The 20,178-nt window shown below is 41.0% G+C and overlaps 1 long non-coding RNA gene across 1 annotated transcript; it reads left to right on the top strand.

Annotated features, from left to right (window-relative positions):
- The first annotated feature begins 401 nt into the window (after positions 1-401).
- LOC120323730 lies at positions 402-19,274 on the top strand. Its single transcript, XR_005564520.1, has 2 exons — positions 402-493; positions 18,954-19,274. It is a non-coding gene; the product is annotated as an uncharacterized LOC120323730 (long non-coding RNA).
- Positions 19,275-20,178: the final 904 nt, after the last annotated feature.

Here is a 20,178-nt window from a genome sequence, read left to right as displayed (position 1 = left end):
AGTGTTCGGAGCCGTGACGCATGACTCTCTGAAAAAAACCCTTACACCTCGTTTGTTCCAAGTCATATCCACAAATTTAGGCGAAAAAAGAGATTAGAGAAATAAAGTGGAATTAGAGAAATAAAGAGGAAAAAGAGGAAGGAAGGAGTCTCATCATAGAGATAAGAGGGAGTCTGGCATCACAGAGCCAGGAAATTGTGTGGGGTCATAGAAAAAGACAGGAGTCTGGCATCATAGAAGTAGTAGAATATTTAGAATCATAGAGGAGAAGGAAGGAGTCTTCTCATCTATCCAAGAGGGAGTCTGGTATTTAAACAGCTCTAGGGAGCACAAGCGAGCAGGAGTGCATTGAACGGAGTGATCAAACAGAATGTGATGTGTCAGAAGGACAAGGTGCAGCCACGTGTGAGGCAGTTTGTGCAGGCAGATGAGTGGGAAGGACACTGGGGTGTGGCTCGACAGACTGTTAGCTGAGCTGCTGGTCATACACTTGGTAAGAGAGTGCAGCTATGGTGTCCACCCAGCACAGAGCCAAGTCCTCTAAACTCATTAAAAAAGATGCAGTGATCCTGACAGTGGTCACAAAAAACCCATGCAAAACATGCAAAAAAAATGTATTGCCATCCAGGCTTCAGGCTGTAGGGAATGCCTAAATGTCTAAGTGGATTGTAGTGATGGCAGCTGCATCATATGTGACCAGGTGGATGACCTAATCAGTCTGGTACCAGAGTTATGAGTTGAAGTAGAAAAGCTGAGAAACATCAGAGAATCAGAGACGGAGTTAGACTGGTAGGACCATGCTCTGGCTTCTGAAGTAAGATAGGAACAGCCATTGGTAACGATAAAGATCAAGTCTATGGGACCTGGTGAGATGCATCCCAGAATCCTGAAGGAATTGGCTGATATAGCTACCAAGCCACTCTCCATTATATTCAAAAAGTCGTGGCAGTAAGGGGAAGATTCAAGTTACTGAAGAAAGGGGAATAGTACTCATCTTTAAAGAGGGAAGAAAGAAAAACCCTGGGAACTACCGAACTGTCAGCCTTACCTCTGTGCCTAGGAAGATCATGGAACAGATCCTCCTAGAAGCTCTGCTAAGGCACATGGAGCTGATTCGAGACAGCCAGTAAGGCTTCACTAAGAAAAATCCTGTCTGATCAACCTACTGGCTTTCTGTGATGGGGTAACTACACCAGTGGATAAGGGAAGAGCTATAGATGTAATATATCTGGATTTTGGAAAGCCTTTGACATAGTCCCCCACAACACCCTTCTCTCCAAATTGGAGAGTGATGGATTCAATGGGTGGACTATTAAGTAGATTAGGAATTGGTTGGATAGTCATATCCAGAGGGTAGTGGTCAATGGCTCAGAGTCCCAATGGGCATCTGTGATGAATGGTGTCCCTCAGGGGTCCGTACTGGGACCAGTGTTATTTCATATCTTCGTTAATGACATAGTGAGAGGGATTGAATGCACTCTCAGCAAATTTGCAGATGACACTAAGCTGAGTGGTGGTGTTGACACACCTGAAGGATGGGATGCCATCCAGAGGGACCTAGACAGGTTCAATAAGTAGGTGCATGGGGATCTCTTGTGGTTTAAGACGACCAAGTGTAAGGTGCTGCACCTGGCTTAGGGCAACCTGTACCAGTACAGACTGGGAGATAAACAGATTGAAAGCAGCCATGCCAAGAAGAACTTGGGTGTGCTGGTGGATGAGAGGCTGGACATGAGCTGGCAATGTGCACTTGCAGCCCAGAAAACCAATCATATCCTGGGTTGCACCAAAAGCAGCATGGTCAGTGGTTGAGGGAGGTGATTCTTCCCCTCTTCTTTCTCTGGTGAGACCCCACCTTGAATACTGCAACCAGCCATGGGGTCCTCAACACAGGAAGGACATTGACCTGTTGGAATGAGTCCAGATGAGGGTCACCAAGTTGATCAGAGGGATGGAGCATCTCTCCTATGAGGAAAGGCTGGCAGAATTCACATTGTTCAGCCTGGAAAAGAGAAGGCTTCAGGGTGACCTGACTGTGACCTTCCAGTATATGAAGGGAACTTACAGGAAAGGTGAAACAGGACTTTACAAGAGCATGTAGTGACAGGACAAAGGGAAATGGGTTCAAATTGAAAGACAATAGGTTTAGATTAGATATTAGGAAAAAAATCCTTATTATGGTGGTGGTGAGGTATTGGAACAAGTTGCCCAGGGAAATTGCGGATGCCCCATCCCTGGAGGTGTTCAAGGCCAGCTTGGATGGGTCTTTGGAACTAGATGATCTTCCTCTCCTTCAAACCCGACCCATTCTATGATTCTATGATTTTATGACCTTCCCCATCACTTGCCTCTTGCTTGATAAATTCAGAACTAACATTTCAGCCATGGATGCTGACCCAGCTCCCAAACTGAGCAGCTTGATGTCCTGTGCCTTCCACTGCTCCTGAGGCTGCTGCTGGTGACACAGCTGTTGCCACTGCTTCTGAAAACATGTGAGAGCTGCTCTGCAACACAGTGACAGATTGAAAATGCTAAAGCCCCATGGCAGCAAGCTGTGAAAAGTTCTCCACAGCTTCTGTGTATTTGCAGTGGCATTTGCAATGGCATGGAGCTCTGTTTTTGTCTGTTCTGGATGATAAGAGTGTGAAAATGACACTGGCTATGCAGAAGGAGCTAGATGGTGACAAAAGGAAAAGAAGAATTTTGATGACTGAGGTTGTTTTTTAGCTGGTTCTGGCAGTGTTATCCAGACATACTTCAGAAAAATACCAGCAGTGTGGGTGAAATACCTGGAATACTGGGAATATGTGTTCAAATTGCATATAATAATGAAAGGTCCCAGACACCTGGATGAAATACTGTGAGCTTTAGCAGGTTGTGTAAACACGGCTATGGAAACCACAGTCTACAGCACTTGTTCTCCAAATCGTAGTTTGAATTAGGATCTCTAAGTAGCTGATTCCTTTTGACTTGGAACTTGACTAGACTGGAATTAAACAGTATTCCTCTAGCACTTTTGAGCCATTCCAAATCATCCTAAGTAGATTCAGGCCTTTGTTACATTGAAAAAATTTGATGGCAAGTTCAATCTCTGATTACGCTAAAAAGGAAGCAAAATATTCTTTTCCTTTCTCCCATCTCATGAACTAGAGAAATTAGACTGCCAAAGAGGTTTTTTTTGGCATAGTTCTAAGACTTTTGTTGTCATGGGGATGTCAATTAATGGGGTTGTTTTTTATGTTCTGAACATAGCTGTGCCAACTAAGCTTTTCCATGCAGACGAGGTCTTACATGAATCTGAACTCTCATAATATTAGGAACTGGGCTTTCTGTTTAATAAATTGTCTTTTGAAGACTTCACTGTACTTCTTAGTATTTTTTTTCTCCTCCATAGCATACTGTATTAATTAAATGAATGTACAGGCATGTATTGCATACATACAAATTGGAAGATGTAGTAAACACAGGTTTTTTGAATGCACACATATATAAGTAATCTGAACTTTATTGGCATGACTGGCTGTGTGCAGGTCCTGCGACTGCGTAGTGTAAGGTGCAGGCTGTTCCTGTGCTTTGTGTGATCTGCAAAGACACTCATATAACATAATGCACACATATGTGCATATACAAAATGTCTGGTATCATGCACATGTCAAATATATAGGCATGTGTGTAGTGCATGCCTGAGTGCATGATTACATATTTTGTTGTGTAAATACAAAATGTTTTATACTTTGTATACTCATCTGTCATAAATGTGTGGAAGTGTATAGAATTAAATGAAAAGATTTTAGATGCAGTGTGTTGCGTACATGAGACTTAAAGCCTGGAAAGCATCTTTGTGAGCATGTCTAACTATACTGCATAGGCAATTCTATCTTTTGCATGAAAAATATTTTAAAATTATTTAAATATTCAATAGTGTTCTGTGCACACCCCAAGGAATTTAGGATTGCTAAAGGATTGCAGAAAATGCTGAAGAGGAATAGATATTACAACAATTTCCTAGATGTTTTGCACTGGGGCTCTTCAGCTATCTCCTTTACCTCAAGAATCTGTGTTTCTTGGAGCACATGAATATTCTGTGCTGAGTAGAAACCCTTACTGTCTGCCAGTAAAATGTTAGTAGTGCCCTTTGTTGGCTTCCTAGGGGAGTTCATGCAAATTTCTTTGAAATACAGCAAACCGTAGGATTCCTAAATGCTTCTAAACAAGACCAAATTAGAAAAAGGCTTCACATTGAAAACATAATTTTCAATTAGTGTCTATTCAATGGGAATGAGAACGGGGTGGAGGAGAGCTGGCATGTGAGATAAGCTGGATTTGTTAACATGCTTTGAAAACACTTGCTGGCTAGTATGTTTAATTTCCCTTGCAAATACCTTGCTGTAATTTTGTGACTTTTCCGTAGTCACTCTGCTCTTGTGCTTCAGATAGAAATGAACTCTGCCCAGCAAGAGGTAGACTTGAGACAACCATCAGCAGACTGCATTTAGGCGACATGTACACAGCTGAACATTGCTGCACAGGCTTAAAGCTGGGTAATAAACAAGTATTTTCTCTCCTCAGTCCATATCTATTCCTATTCACCAGTGCATATGTGAGAGCACTGAACAGGGAAACGGATAACTGAATGGCCAGAGACCAAAGTGACATCTCATTCCCTCCAGAACAACTCAACTCAACGTGTCTTTGGTAAAACTGATGTGGGAGGTGTTTTTTTCCATGGATAGAGAGTGCTAGTCTGAAGGAAAGGCACTGGGGACCCTTCACTATCTGAGTGCATTTTGCCAGTATTCCTCTTTCCAGAGGAAGAGGAGCAGGTGAGTTGCTGCTGCAGTTGCTAACTGTTGGAAGAGACATATGAAGTACAGCACAATTAGCTATTCTTTCTTGTGCCTCTTATTAATTTTATTCTCCTTATTCTCCAACATGTGGCAGCATTGAGCATTTTCCATTTTTTTGCATAAGGGTGAATGTACCTGGTCCTTTTCTTCCTGCTTTGGTTTGCTTTCATTACTTTGACTTGAACCTTCTGTAGAAGACCTCCTTGCCTTATCTCATTTTCTTTCCCTTCTCATCTTCTTTCGTTTCTTACTGTTGCTCTTGTTAGAAATTACCCTTTTCTTACCTTCAATCTCAGGAAATATCATCCTTGCCACATCTTGGCATGGCTGTTCCATGTTATCTTGCCCCATGTATGGAGCAGCCCATCCCTGTGTTCATTTGTACGTGCTGTGTAGATTTTCTGCCTTCTCTCTTGCATTTCAAGGCACTACGCTTGACATGCTCTTTCATATTTGTCTGTGTATCTCTGGGTCCACAGGTCGGACCAGTGTCTCTCAACTTATCACCTGACCAGCTGCTCAGTCCCTGCTCACCTCACCACAACCTGACCCTGGGATGAGCAGTGCTGCCTCAGGTCCATAGCACTTATTGCCTCACCTTCATTTTCCATTCTGCCAGCAGGGATTGAGATATTGATGCTATCTGTAACAATCAGGAGACTGAGAACAGCACCTACTGGAATAATGAATCTAAAAATTCCTTTATCAAAGCAAAGGCCAGTAGCATCTGGTATTTTTAGGGTTTTCTGTCAGGACACAAGTTCTAGGACACTCACTTTACTAGTTGCACCTGCTGTAGTGAAAGTGTGAAGATTTTGTTACACTGTTATGAACTCTCTACATAGCTGAGTTTCCTTGCTTTTTCAAAGGGAAAGAACTAATTAAAATACGGACCTAAGCAAGTGACAGGGAATATACATATAATGTTTATCAGGGAGTGAAAGGACTTCTTTGGAGTATGTGATGAATATACTTCAGTGAAGACAAGGGGATGCCTTAAATTTTAACAGTGGAAGTGGGAAAAAGTGAACCTCACAATAAAAAGTGTATAAGAAAGCACTTTTAAGTTTTTAAAACTTTATAAAACTTTTGAAAAAGGACATAAAGGTGTATTTTGAGGGTTTCTTTAAGAAATGTGAATATCTAATAGGCTTGACTGCTGGCAAAGCCTGTCCTAAATTTTCCATGTGCATTTGCACTCAGGTATTCTTTCTTCAGTCAGTTTGAAAAAAAACCAGACTATTTTGTTTTAGAAATATTTACCTGTGTGCTCTTCACCTCTATACTTTTTGACCTTACTTAAAAGCATACGCTCCCTGTGCATGACTTAGTTTTGGGTCAATGATTTGGGTCAGTTTTGTGTGGGTTGTGGAAACGTTCAAGAGAACTGTTACAGATCTGTCTAGTTCATTCCTATGTGAAAATAAAATTTAACATTCAGAAGTAGATTAGAATGTTGCAGAAAGGATAGTCTGCTGAGCATAAATATAAAGAAATTACTGTCACACACATACCCAGAAATATCAACATTGTATGTTGAGCAAAGTGATTTTAAGAGGGATTTGATGGTAAGTTAGGCCATTACTGGAACACTTCAGGTAAATTTAGCACTAAACTTCACTTTTCTATTTTATTCCCTTTGATTTTCAATTCCATCATTTTCCTTGGCATATCTGCCCTGTAAGGACTGCTGGAACTAGGCTAGAAGGTGTTCACTTATAATTTTCTGCCAGTGTTTTAACTCTTAATTAACTTCTCTATGTTGATTTTGTCTGGCACAGTTAATTTTCTTTGTAATAGGTAGCATGTGGCTGTGTTTTGGGTTTGTATTGGAAAGAATGTTGATAACACGGATGTTTTTGTTACTTCTGAGCACTGCTCACACAGAGTCAAGGGCTTTTCTACTTCTTGTGCCACCCTAGCAGCGATGAGGCTGGGGGAGCACAAGGAGTTGGGCAGGGACACAGCTTGGACAGCTGACTCCAGCCAACCAAAGGGAGATTCCAAACCATATGACAATACACTTAACACATAAAACTGGGGGAAGAAGATGCATGAAGGGGAGGGATGTTCAGAGTGATTGTATTTTTTTACCCAACTAACCATTAGATGGGATGGAGCCCTGCCTTACTGCAGATGGCTGAACATCTGCCTGCCCGCAGGAAGTACTGAATGAATTCCTTGTTTTGCTTTCCTTGAGTGTACAGCTCTTGCTTTACCTATTAAACTGTTTATCTCAAACCACGGCTTTTCTCAGTTTAGCCTTCAGATTCTCTCCTCCATCCCACAGTGAGCAGTGAATGTGTGGGTGTGTTCCTAGTTGCCCACTAGGATTTAACTATGGCATTCTCACATTTCTTTGTTTCTGTCATCTCTTTCCCAAGGCTCTGAAGCCAGAGGTGCTCATTGTGTACACGGCCTTGTTATCTTTAACATCTCTGTCAGAATGGTATCTCAGCTCTATGAACTGGCCATTTTCCTCTCTCCCCCAACATTTCATTTGCAATATATTCCAAATGAGCATCAGATCCTTGATTTAGTGCCTCTTTCATCTCTGCATCCTTTAGTGAATCCCTAGCAAAGGGTTATCTAGTATAATTATATCCTTTCATGATGGAAATCTGCAGTTACACTAAAATTTTACACAGACTGTGGAAAGCTGAGTATAATATATAGAAAAAGTGAAAAAAAAATTCACTTTAGAACATTGTTACAAACATCATGTAATCTCACCACAGTTTGGAAGAGGCACAAGCTTGACCTCAGTTTGTATTTTTTCAAAAGGTGTGAAACAGTGACTAGTGCAGATATGTAAGGGTCAGCAGAATTTGTGGCAAAGTTTGTGTACTGGCTAAACTTCTTCCCTTATCAACTCACTCCTCTTTCCACTCTGAGTTTCTGACAACAAGAAACCACTGAAACTCCTTAGCTTTGACCTAGTGCTGCCCAAAACAGCCATTTTGCAGTCCAAATTGAACAAGCTTGATAAGAAGATCCTCTACAGCTATGGATTTCTTCCTCTTTTGTTTGATTCAGCACTGAGAACTGTCTCCCATAGGGGACAAGCAGGAAACAGCCTCGTTTAGCTTAAGAGACTATCTGGACTTCTGCTTCTGGCATGGATTCAAATCTCTTGATTATTTACTGCTTACAGTTTGGCTAATAATACAGTCTGGAGCATGAAGAGCTCTGAAAGGGACACTTATGGTTCCCCTACTAAGATACAGACAGAAATATCAGCCACTGACAAGGAAACAACAAAAGGTTAAACTTCTTGACACATGCTCTATAGAAGGTTACAATATGGATTGTTTCCACATTAGTTTTCTTGGTCCCAGTAAGGCATTCCAGCTAATCCCTTTCTCTTGCCATTGAATTTTTCCCTTTTGGCAGCCAACTCAACTAGCAATGGGTTATTTATGTGAAACTTGCAAAGCAGCAAGACAAAATTAAATGTCTGAATTACAAATGGATCAGAGACTTAAAAGTATCTTGGAAACACCTCTTGTTTTGTCAGAACTCTCCATGTCATAGATGAATGACTCTGATATCCTGTGCAAAACAGGAATTAAACTAGGCTGTTCTCTCTCTTTGGCCTTTTCTAGAGCCAACAGGCAACCTACTATTTAAATATCATCTTGAATATACCTCAAGTGATTTATAAAGGGGGATTTTGAACCAGTGTTGATTATTCAAGATCCCTGGGAACTTTTCGACCATGCTTGTACTCAAATCAAATCTCAGATCTCAAAGTATCTCTTTATATGTGAAAGAGGTATGTGAATCTCTTGCATTAGATATTCGCATGTAACCCTCTCCCACCTGCACGCCAGAAAATGTTGGAGTCAGAGCTGAAGTAACCCAAACTTTTTAGTTCATCCCTATTAAAAGCCTGTATAACTTCAATTGCATTTTTAATTGTAAACAGACTGTGGACTTTTCTGTGCTCTTCTAAACAGCTCCAATATTCTCTCCTGTGTTTCCTGTATTTCACTGTCAAGTCACAGGATTTATGACAGGGATTAGATGATATTGTTGCCAATGGTAGTAGAGAACCAGACTCAATGACCCAGGCAGTCCCTGCCAATCCTATATCCCTATTTTCCTGGGATTCCTGTAGAATATGTAAATGATATTAGGACTGCTGGCATGAAAGCCACAATGCTAATCTTTTTTATTTTTGCTTTATCCATTTTGAGCTGGCGTACCCACATCACAGCGCTTGATTTTCTGTTGTCTTGCTGCTTATGCTGTCATTTAAACTAACCCATAAAGCATGTCAGAACTCAATTGAATCAGAGTGGAAAAGCTTGAAGTTCATTTTACACAGATGTAAAATGATTACCTAGGCAGGGGGAGATCAGTCCCCAATGTATATTTTGATATACCAAAGATCAAAAACCCTTTTTTGACTGTTGGTCTGTAACGTGTCCTCTTTGAATGATTTAACACTTCAAAATATAGACACACCTGTGCAAACAGAGGATTAGGATGTTCCAGGAAGAGGATTATGAATGCAGGAGAACTTTCATGCAATAAAAAGCTTCTTTACAAGAGAACTACCGTCGTATATAAACATGTAGTTCTGAGACAAAAGAACTAATGAAGTCTGATTTCCTATGGTTTTGTATATTGTGGTTGTATTCTCTAGTATCTGGTAATGTACACACTACAGGTGAGGCATTTCGAAGAGCTTTCTTCATGTGAACTCTCTGCTGCTGAGTAAGGATTATCATATCTCAAAAATCTTCGTTTTCTCAAATAGGAAAAACACCAGTTAAGAGTAAAATTTACTTCCCAGCATTGCCACTAGGGCATACTAACCATCAGAAAGAAGCTGTAGCCTTTCCTCCCGTCTGTCCCTTTATAGGGCCTAGTACAGTGCAGTACCACTAGATTTAGGAAAAAATGTGTTGCTCTGTAGCCCATCTGTATCATGGGCCACATCCAGCTTTACAGCTGTTTAGCTGTGAGAAACTAATAATTTAGAGACATGACTACACATACTTTCTGTGAGATGTTGGCTGCTCCTACAAGTGCCTCTGACTGCTTTCTGTCTCATCATAGAATAAGAATTGTTTTTGTAATGATGAGTGTATAATAAAGTACCCATGATTCGCTCAAACATGTGAATCTTCAGCTTGGCTCTAATAACTCTGCAACTCTTTCATTTTATTAAGTCTCCAAAGTGAGTATCTTGTTGGCCTGTGTGGAGTAGAGAAAATCAGATTGCTTTGCACTGCATGGCTATTTTATTATAATAAACGCATTGAGAATTGAGCTCTTTAATTAATATCTGGAAAAGAAAGGGAAGAATCAACTATTGAATCCCTTGTGCCATCTCAAGGAGAGGGTGAGAGTTAGAATGAGCTGGAGAAAAAGAAATTAAGTAGCTTCCTGAAAATATTCCTCCTTAATACTCATTTTATGTCCAAACACTATAGGAAACAGGATATTTTTTCAGTGGAGAAGAAGTCCCAGGACCCACACAGAGAGAAAATGATGGTGTCATTTGAATCAGCATCATGTTTTGCCTTTCCTTAGTCCTTTCTCCAAAGCAACTGAAAAATGACAGTTTGACCTTCTGCCCTCTGGAAATCTATACGCAAATGTTGTGGTTTCCTTTTTCTACCTGGCAAAGTCGAGCACTGGAAAGTGGCAGAGCAAGGTGACAGCAAGGAGGTCAAGAGCCTTTGAAAACAATGTTCCTCTATCTTCTCTTCTTCTGTCTGTGATGTGAATGCAGTTTGCCAGTTATTCGTGTTTTCAAATTTAGAAAAAAAATCTACCTTGTTTTTGCTGCAGAACCAGAAATTTGGGCTGGCAACTTTCACAGTTTCAAGCAAAGAGGCTGGGAGGTGGTATACTTCTGACATGTGAAACCTTTCTCTCAGGATGGGGGGCCAGAACTGGGACAGATGCCTCTTACAGATGTAACACACATAGCTGAAACACAGAGAAAATTGGGAAGATTAAATACCAGCTTTGAGAGGCAATGCTGCCCTCAAAAACATTGAGTTTGCTTATAAAATAAAAGTGTAACTGACAAAAGGACACAGCTAGTCTTTGGCAAAACACAACAAATCAAGTCAAGAACATGTGAATGATAAATATAATGCAAACTCTTCAGTTTCTTTGGCAGCTGTTGCTCGTTCTGTCTCCTAACTTGGCAGCATAAATACTTAACATTTAAGAGGCCTGTTTATAGCCCTTTTCCTGTGTCTGCTGCTGTGTCCACTTGCAGCTTGATGTCAGATATTATAATGTAAGGTACAGGGATGCACCTGGGTTAATTCACCTTGAGCTCAGATGACAAATGCTGCCTGGCTTTTATAAAGAGATATTTTGATGTCACCAATGTATATTCTTTTGGTGGTCTCACCAGTGAGGCCCTAAAGCCACTCATCATTTTATTACGACCTCTAGTCTTTGAGCTGTTACCATGTAGGGCACCTCTGTCCACTCTTTGCCTGCAGCACTAGCATCTAGCCAGCTTTTGCACACCACAGTCCTAAGATGGTGGCAGATAAAGCTCCCTGTTGCTGCTACTGCTGCCTCAGAAGTAATGAATTCAGCTATTATTGATTCACTGGACTGAAAGAATCCACGTAGAATCATAGAATCATAGAATGTTGAGGGTTGAAAATGACCTTAAAGATCATCTATTCCCAACCGCCCTGCCATGGGCAAGGACACCTCCCACTAGACCAGGTTACTCATGGCCTTGTCCAATCTGTCACTGAATACTGCCAGGGTTGGGGCATGCACAATCTCTCTGAGCAACCCGCTCCAGTATCTCACCATCCCTACAGTAAAGAATTTCTTCCTAATACCTAACATAAATTTCCTCTCTTTCAGTTTATACCCATTACTTTGTTCTATCACTACAGTTCCTAGTGAAGAGTCCCTCTTTGACTTCCCTGTAGGGCCATTTTAGGTACTCGAAGGTTGTTATGAGGTCTCCACACAACCTTTTCTTCTCCAGGCTCAACAGCCCCAACTTTCTCAGCCCGTCTTCATAAGGAAGATGCTCCAGTCCTCTTATCAACCTTGTGGACCTCTTCTGGACTTACTCCAACAGTTCCGTGTCCTTTTTATGATGGGGGCACCAGAACTGTTTGCAGTACTCCAGCTGGAGTCTCACAAGAACAGAGAGAACAGGGGGAGAATCACCTCCTTTGACCAACTGGCCCCATTCCTTTGGATGCAGCCCAGGATTCCATTGGTTTCTGGGCTGCAAGCGCACACTGCCACCTCATGTTGAGTTTTTCATCAACCGTCACCCCCAAGTCCTTCACAGGGCTGCTCTCAATCACTTCTCTGCCCAACCTGTAGGCGTGCCTGTGATTGCTGCGACGCAGCTATAAGACCTTGCACTTTGCTTTGTTGAACTTCAGGGGTTTGCATCAGTCCACCTCTCGAGCACCTCAAGGTCCCTTCTTCATCACTGACTCTAGAAGTGTCTCCCCATCAGTTCAAGAGATATTTCACTTACCGTCTTTCATAGTGGTTCAGCTCCAGTAACTCTTGGATGGTGCTGTGAAAAGCGGTGGTGGGGATGAGGTTCTTACAGGCTTTTAATTTTCTATATATTTCATTTTAAACTTATGGCAATAAGATAGAACAGCTATAGCGCTTCAGGTTCTGGTGCCAGCTTGGTCGGGATTGGTGGTGGTCACTGTACAAAACAGCACTGGGCTCTGAAGAAGCTGTTTCAGCTTGGCTATATTTGAGACAGAATCAGCCAAAAATATTTGTGCTACCAGGCTGGGTAAAGTTTAAAAGGGCTATGGTCCAGCCCCATAAACTTAATTCAGATGAGGTATTCCAAGGAATCACCCTTGAGAAAGAAGGCTTGCGGTTCCACAATGGGCAGTGCAGTAAAATGGCACAACAGCTCCTATTTGTCTTTTTTCCAAACTTGTTTGAGAGAGGCATAAGGAGAGGCAGGATATACAAGACTGATTTGAACTAGCATCCTTTAGTAATTAAGATCTGACTGGCTGAATGACTCTGATGAATTTCTGAAGCACTGAACTGAAAAAACAGGAGCAGATTCTCTTTTGGCATGTTAATACAAGCCTGTGCTATGAGCTGCTCCAAGGAACCATGTAAATGCAAATGAAGTCAAAAGATGAATTTATGAAACAAATACCAAGTTTGTCTCTCATTCTCTTTACTTTGATCTCTGCTACCAATTAAAAGAGAAAAATTTTTTACAGCACATATAAGTCCAATTAGATCTTGTAATGAAATCCTCAAGTATTACCGAGGTGGAACTTGCAATAATTAGTTTTGATACATAAATAAAATTTCCACATGCAATTTTGTTCTTTTAAGCTCATGTTCCACTTTCAGTTTATAGTGTTTTATTATTTCACTGATGTGTGAGAAGTAGCTTCCAATGTTTCCATTCCCTTGGTTCTTACAGCCTCTATCCTAATGCATTAAAAAGAACTAGAATTAATGACAAATCTAAAAAGTAATTATTCTAGTGGCAATGCTATGAACTGGAATTCTAACTTCAAGAACAGCTGAAAAATATTCATAGCCCTAGTTTCACATCTTCATCCATCCAGAGAAGGACAAAGAAAGTATGGATCCTCAAGGCACTGAAGGCTTAACATAGATTTTACAAGTGAACGGTCAGAAGCCGTGGCTGGCTAAGATGCTGTGCCTGAAGTTATGAGGAGTGTTGTGAGCAGTTAGAAATTTGGGAGGCTGCAGTAAAGATCCTCTGCTTAGTGAGGTTATTTGTCTAAAACCCTAAATATCTGTCCTACATCCCAATTTTTTTGGAAAAGATTTAATGAAGTTATGCAGGTAAAATTCAAACCATACATAAGTAGAACTTTTTTACTTGGTACTTCATTACACTCCTTTAAGAATTATTTCCATTTAAACAAAGTAAGATACAGTCTCGTAGTTTGTGCTAGGACAACAATACAGAGAAAGGATGATCTTCTGGCTAAGAAAGGCCACAAGAAGTGAAGATCATGAAAACCCCCTCCTCCATACTGCACACGTTTCTGAATTGGTGCAGACTGTCATGTAGGGTGAGTTTTTGGGGCATTAGCTTGTATCTTCAGAGAATCAGAGTCTGTGTCCTTTGTGCTGGCAGTTTACGTCATTCAGGTGCTTAAACCTCTGTTCTGAAGGAGCAATAAGGATGTTGTGAAAATAAATACATGAATATTTATAAGAAACGTGGAAATTCAGATAAAAGTTGATTTAGTCATTCTTAACCAGTAATGTTTTAGGGTGTTTTCACCATGGCACTAGGAACTGAGTGACTGTACACAAAAGATAGGGAGATGCTAATTACCATCTCTCATGTCCGGCTTATCTTCAACAACCATAGACATTCAGATGGCAGGGGTTTTCACAGTCTTGCAGTATTCAAGGCATAGAATTGCAGATGCTACCAGGTCTGCCTCTTCTATAATGCTCCATGCCCAGGCTGCTGCGTTTCTGCCTCAAAAGACTCTTCTCTGGACTCCAGTTTCAGCTGCCTTATCAGTGTTCTTCTCTTGCTGTCTTCTTGCTTTCTCCTGACTGACACGCTGGGCAAGTAATCTTAGCTCTGCCAAAATAATTTAATGCTACATCCTTACTGCATGTCTTAGGTTTTACCTCTGCTACCAAAAAGGGTAACTCAGGTAAGGTTTGGGCATGTACATTTCAAACATAAGTCAGTGAAGACAATGGAAAGGGGAAAGGCCAGGCTTATTGCCCCACAACACAATCTCTGGCCACAAAAACCTCTTTCTGTCAGCCTGCAAGGGGCTGGGAGTTGGGGGAGATTGTAGAACAATGTGTCTTATACTCCCTGAGAATTTCTATTGATTAAAATGCCCTCTTGCTCCAAACACCACAGAAGTACATTCTCACCTAATTTGTTCTTTAAATATGTTTAAAGTTAACACAGGCAGGCCAGGCCACCTCTGATCTGGCTACAATGTTTGTTCCAATGAGAATATTTTCAGCATCACAAATTGTGGATCCAGCTTGATATGTACTACCTGCTTTAGCAATCTTGCTAAAAATCATACAGTCTTTATATTTCTGACCATGTCGGGATTATAGCAGTTTCCATGGCTCTCAGAGGGGATGCACACAACTGGCTTCATTCCATCTAGTCTGGATTAAGTGAAATTATTCCACTGGGGATCAAAGTACAAAGATATCTGTAATCAAGAGAAAGAAAGAGATGTACTTCCAGAGGATAACTCAGATTTAGCTAGTGAGAGGTGGTTTTGTAGTAACATCCCATAGATTAACAGAACATAGGCCTTTTAAAAAACAAATCAATCAAAATCTTGTTTCTTAGATGGCAAAAGAAGTATCTGAGTACCAAAGATACTGAATCCCATAAAACAACTTTTGCTAAGGACATCTTATAGGCTACCATTTATAGGATAAGAAAGTTTATATTATCTCAAGAATTGCGGGGAGTCTGAATATTCACTGCATGTCATCCTCAATGAATCATTTTCATGCAGCAAAAAAAGGTGAAATGTTCTTTTCAAAACATCTCTCAGGAGCCAGGCAGCAGAGCAATCAAAGGTGTCTGGTCTCAGTGCTCATTAGAAAGTCTGTAAAAACAAGCCAGCATGTGGGTGAAGCCCCAGTGAACAGAAGCAGCCCATCAGCATTTGCTCAGTCCATGCACAGCCCTGGCAGTCATCAGAGACTCGGTGGGTGGACTGTGGCCCCAGATCTGCCAAACTGCAGCAGGGCATTCCTCAGCTTGGAAGAAGAGGTGCAACACCGGTGGACATTTCCAGTCTTCTCAAGGAGGAAAAGGAAACTGAATGATAATGTTCCAGAGCAGAGATTTTTTTTTCCACTTTTTTAAAATGCTCATATCTGTAGGAACATACGGCTTCCCCGAGTTTATCCATCCGTAGCCAAGCCCTTGGAGAATGGTAAGATGGATGACAGAAGGCATCAAGAACAACAGTGTGTTCAGTCCTTGTGTCACAATGGCACCATCTCACTAAGCAGTGGCAAAACTTCCAACTCATGCTCAATTTCTCCGTGTCCTTGGCAGGGTGCTGGGGACACTGTTCTGGAATGGAGCTTCATATCACACTTCCACCCAACAGCAATGTGCTGTGGTGCCTTGTCGTCTTGGTCAAATAATGACAGAATTTAAACAGGTACACAGGTACTAATAGAGAAAATAAGGCTTTCTTCTTCTCACACAGAGCGCTCTCCCTTCTGCCTCATCCCAAAGATTTCCTCAAGCCTGCAAACATGCTTTTAATTGAAGAGTCTAAAATATTGATCATATTAAAGAACTTGCCACATTCTGTACTGCCTACCACCTGTTTATGAGGAAAAAATAGAACGTTGGAGCGTATGAATTGAATTATATTGAAAATTTACTCAGTCAATCTTTTGGGACCAATTCATGTCTCTCAGAACTGATTTCACTGCACTATTTGTCTTGGTAATATAACCAGAAGTGTTTCCTTCCTTCTGGGAATTGAAATGACTCTCTCTCTAACCTACATAGCAGCTGAAAACATAGGGGCATAATTACACACTGAGCAAAGTCCCAGCCATTAGATCCTTTCTATTCTCCATCGTGGCCCACTTTAAGGTACCCTCTGATCTTAACAGAAAAGACAGCTGTTGGGCCCATTAAAGCATTCCTTCAGAGATGTTCAATCAAGTGGATGCCAGAACTAGCCTACCCTACTGTCCAGCAGTGAAAAGAGAAGATTGTGATGAGCCATGAAACAGCAGCCTTTACACAGAGTTGGAACACCACACCACTTAAATTTTGCTGATTTTTTTACTCTGTTTCCGATTTCCTTGTAAGTACAGCCTCTGGTAAGAAATGTAATTCTGAAGCTTCAGATTTTTGGTTACTGTTAGCAAAGAACCAGACGCAGGACAAGAACAACTGATTTGCGGTCAAACTTCAGTATGGTGCCTCAGCCAATATGAACTCAGCTCTGTGGACTCAGCAATAATCTGAAGGTTACATTCCTATGTCTAAGTCGTATTGGCATCTTGCATCTTGGGGCTGCTTGCGTGGACTGATCTAAGTTATATTCATAACAACTGCTTTGCTCCTTCAAGAGTGAAAAGGGGAGGCTGGATTGGCTTATAGCACTCTGGAATTTTCCGGCAGGACACTTCACAGTTAACTCTCAGCTACCAATATTTTTGCAAAGATATATCTTCTAACATGTTTGTATTGATCTTTGAAGTACAAAAAAAACCCTTTTGACAAGAACCAGGCTTTCTTACTGTCTTAAATATTCCCCACAAAGGATATGTTCCCAAATATCTTTGGTATTATTTCTTGCCTTTTCCTGATACTTCTTTCAAGCCTTATTCTAGAAGATTGATTTGTCTGTAGTGTGCATGGGATATCCTCACATGTCCACTCTACACAAGCCTCTAGTCCAAGCAATTTCTCACCTGCCACTACTGTGATCTATGGGAACAATATATATTGATTAGTGGCTGGACATGAAACAGTGCAAGGCTGAAGGACGCTTCTTTTATTGAGAACCAATTCCCTGCTTGCTCCATTTTTCTGTTATGAGCTCCAGAAGCAGAGATTAATGACAGCTGTTCCACTTGTTTAAACAGCTGATGTCTGAGGCCTAGATCCCACCTGGGGCTCCCGTCTGGACAATAACAACAGACCATTACTGAGCTAAGCGAAAAAAAAACCCACTGTAAAAAATAGCAAAGATTTAGCTTCCAGGTTAGCAAAGAAAATAATTTCTTTGGGAGCAGAAAAGTAGTCAAAGGACAAAAAATGAGAACCACTATGGGCAGCAAAAGAATTTTTACTGTAGTCCATTAAATTTTCATAGACACAGATTGCAAAGCAATCAGGCATTGCTTGGGGTGAGATGCAGCTGTTGGATATGAAGAGACACAATTGCCATAACTGTATGATGGATGTATTCACAGCGAATGAAATGTAGAAAATGACAGGGTCAATGATAATAAATGTGTAGATACAGAGGAAGAAACTAGAAGAATGTAAGAATCAAGAAGAATAGGAAAAAGCATATGGAGCTATTTTAGACACCTACAGCAAGTGTTTTTGACAGGGAAAATAAAGACAATATAGACAACAGGCCAACAAAACTTGACCATGGATAAAAACCAGTGCATTAAAGAGAGGTTACCTAGGAGCAAGCCTGGCATTTCTTGTTCCACACCAAAAGACCTGGCTGGAGATATATATGACTCAAAGGAAGATATAGGTTGTTTTGCTTCTTTGGTACCAAGCGAAAGAGGATAGTAATATGGATGAAAGATAGAGAGACTGTGTTGCTGCTTCATATGCTACAGTTATTCCTTGTTTAGAGGACATTAGGTTCCAATTTATTTGAAAAAGTGGTCAAGAATAACAGCTAAGTAAAAGGACTACTTGAAATACTCCTATAGGTAATGAACAGTTCATTGCTTTCTAGTTCTTTAAAAGATCCATAGTCAGGTTTATTGGGTTTCAAGTATAACATAATATTTTTTTTGAATACCAAATTTCACACTTAACTGTCAGGTACAATGAGAGAAATAAGAAACAGGCATCATGCAGCCACCAAGCCTTCCAATTATATTTTCTTGCCTCATTCCACATGAAAAATCCCAGCTGAACCTTGAGTTACGTTGCATACCATTTTTAAGTCCTGTAGCTGCCATTAACTTGCAGAGACAGGGAAATTTGGAGGGTATTATTTGACTACCATGTTTGACTAAGGAGCAAAAGGGGAAATAAAATACTGAACCCTTCATCCCTGCCATCACCACTTTGTCTATCTCCATCTGTCATCCACCTGGGCTCTGAGTGATTAAATTTACAAGCATTTTCAGACACATTGAGTGAGTACTGCTGAATCAGGAAAATCACAGTCTCGTCTCAGCAATGAGTTAATATTTTAAGCCTCATGTTAGTTAAAAGGTCCTTGGTAAAAATCCAGCTGTTATTTTCAGAGAACTTGTAATCACCAGAGGAGAGGACCTAGGTCTTAGATCCCAGTTTCTGCACTCTGAGGCTTTTGGGAGGAGTGACAAAGAAAATGTTTTTTATCTATGGTGACCTGGTTTGTCTCCTTTTCCTTCTTTCAGGCTAAGAAAAGCTACTAAACCTCACCAATGCTGAGAGGAGGCTGGGCTCAGCTACTCTGAGATGTTCAAAAGGACAAACAGAAAAGTCTGGAGAGGGCTTATTTTGTGAGGTGCTTTGGCCTCGGTGAGCTGCAAAGCAGCCTGGCTGAGCTGCTGCTCCTGCCATGGTGGAACCAGATGCTCTTGTCTGCTGACCTGATTGCACTACTCTGCAGTGATGGTCCAAATTACAGTGTTTTTCTGAGTATTGACAACTTGATAAAGGCTGCCATTGCCTGGACTGCTTGACAGATAAATTAAAGGGGAATTTCTTCCTGTAAATTTTGTCGTTTTTATTTATACATCAAAGAGAATCCTGGTTTTTGAGCTTGCTTAATGTTGTTCTTTTGGGCCTTTCTGTAACTATCAGGGTTTTCTGTGTATCCTGATGAATCAGAGGTCATTTTGTAAAAGTCAAATAATGTATCCTCAAGGGCTGAAATTTTCAGGTGTCAGATAAAAGGTTTTAAGGAGAGAAGATGATGGAAAGTTGCATAAAACCCACATGTATTCTGCTGAGAAATGGCTTGACAGCAATTTCAGGTAAAGGAATCCTGCCTCTCAGGTTGAGACTATATGAAATAAAGCTCCATTGATCCTTCCTGAACCACCTCGCTAAATCTAGTTTGACTCTTCAAATAGCACTCTTCAAATAGCTTCTGATAAAATGGGGACTCAGCCTCCAGTGTAAGTCTTTACCCACTCCTTTCCTTCTGCAAACAACATATAAATGTCAGAGTGGTTTTACTGACCTCAATAAATGCTTTTGGGCAAGCAAGGATGATCCCAGATACTGCCAACAGGAGGCCATTAAGATTGATGTTATGTTTCCACAGCTTTCGTCAGATGGGAGGACCTCTGTGGTTTTATAGTCTGGTGCTAAGCTTGAATCTGGCAGTGTTCAGGCAAGATACCAGGGCTGGGTGAAGCATGGGGTGGGAAGAACAGGAGATTGTGTTCATGTATTCCATGTCTGGTAAAGGCTAAGCAGCACTCAACAGGCAGCTCCCACACAGTTATGTGAGGTAGTGGTTGGAAGAAAGCAAAATGAGAGGGAGAAGATGCAAAGATATTGTTCCGCTTCCTACTCTGCAGAGCTTGCTCATTGCGTGGGTGAGAAGAATATGTCCTGCCCTAGGAAGGATTTTAGGAGTAGGAACGATTCTTTGCATGCCAAAATTCTCTG

The sequence above is a fragment of the Pipra filicauda genome, unplaced genomic scaffold (assembly GCF_003945595.2).
Source record: "Pipra filicauda isolate LSUMZ 115617 unplaced genomic scaffold, ASM394559v2 scaffold32_size4067784_pilon, whole genome shotgun sequence".
In the NCBI taxonomy this organism is placed as follows: domain Eukaryota; kingdom Metazoa; phylum Chordata; class Aves; order Passeriformes; family Pipridae; genus Pipra; species Pipra filicauda.
Note: the sequence above shows the minus strand (reverse complement) of the source record. Positions and strands in the feature narration are given on the sequence as shown.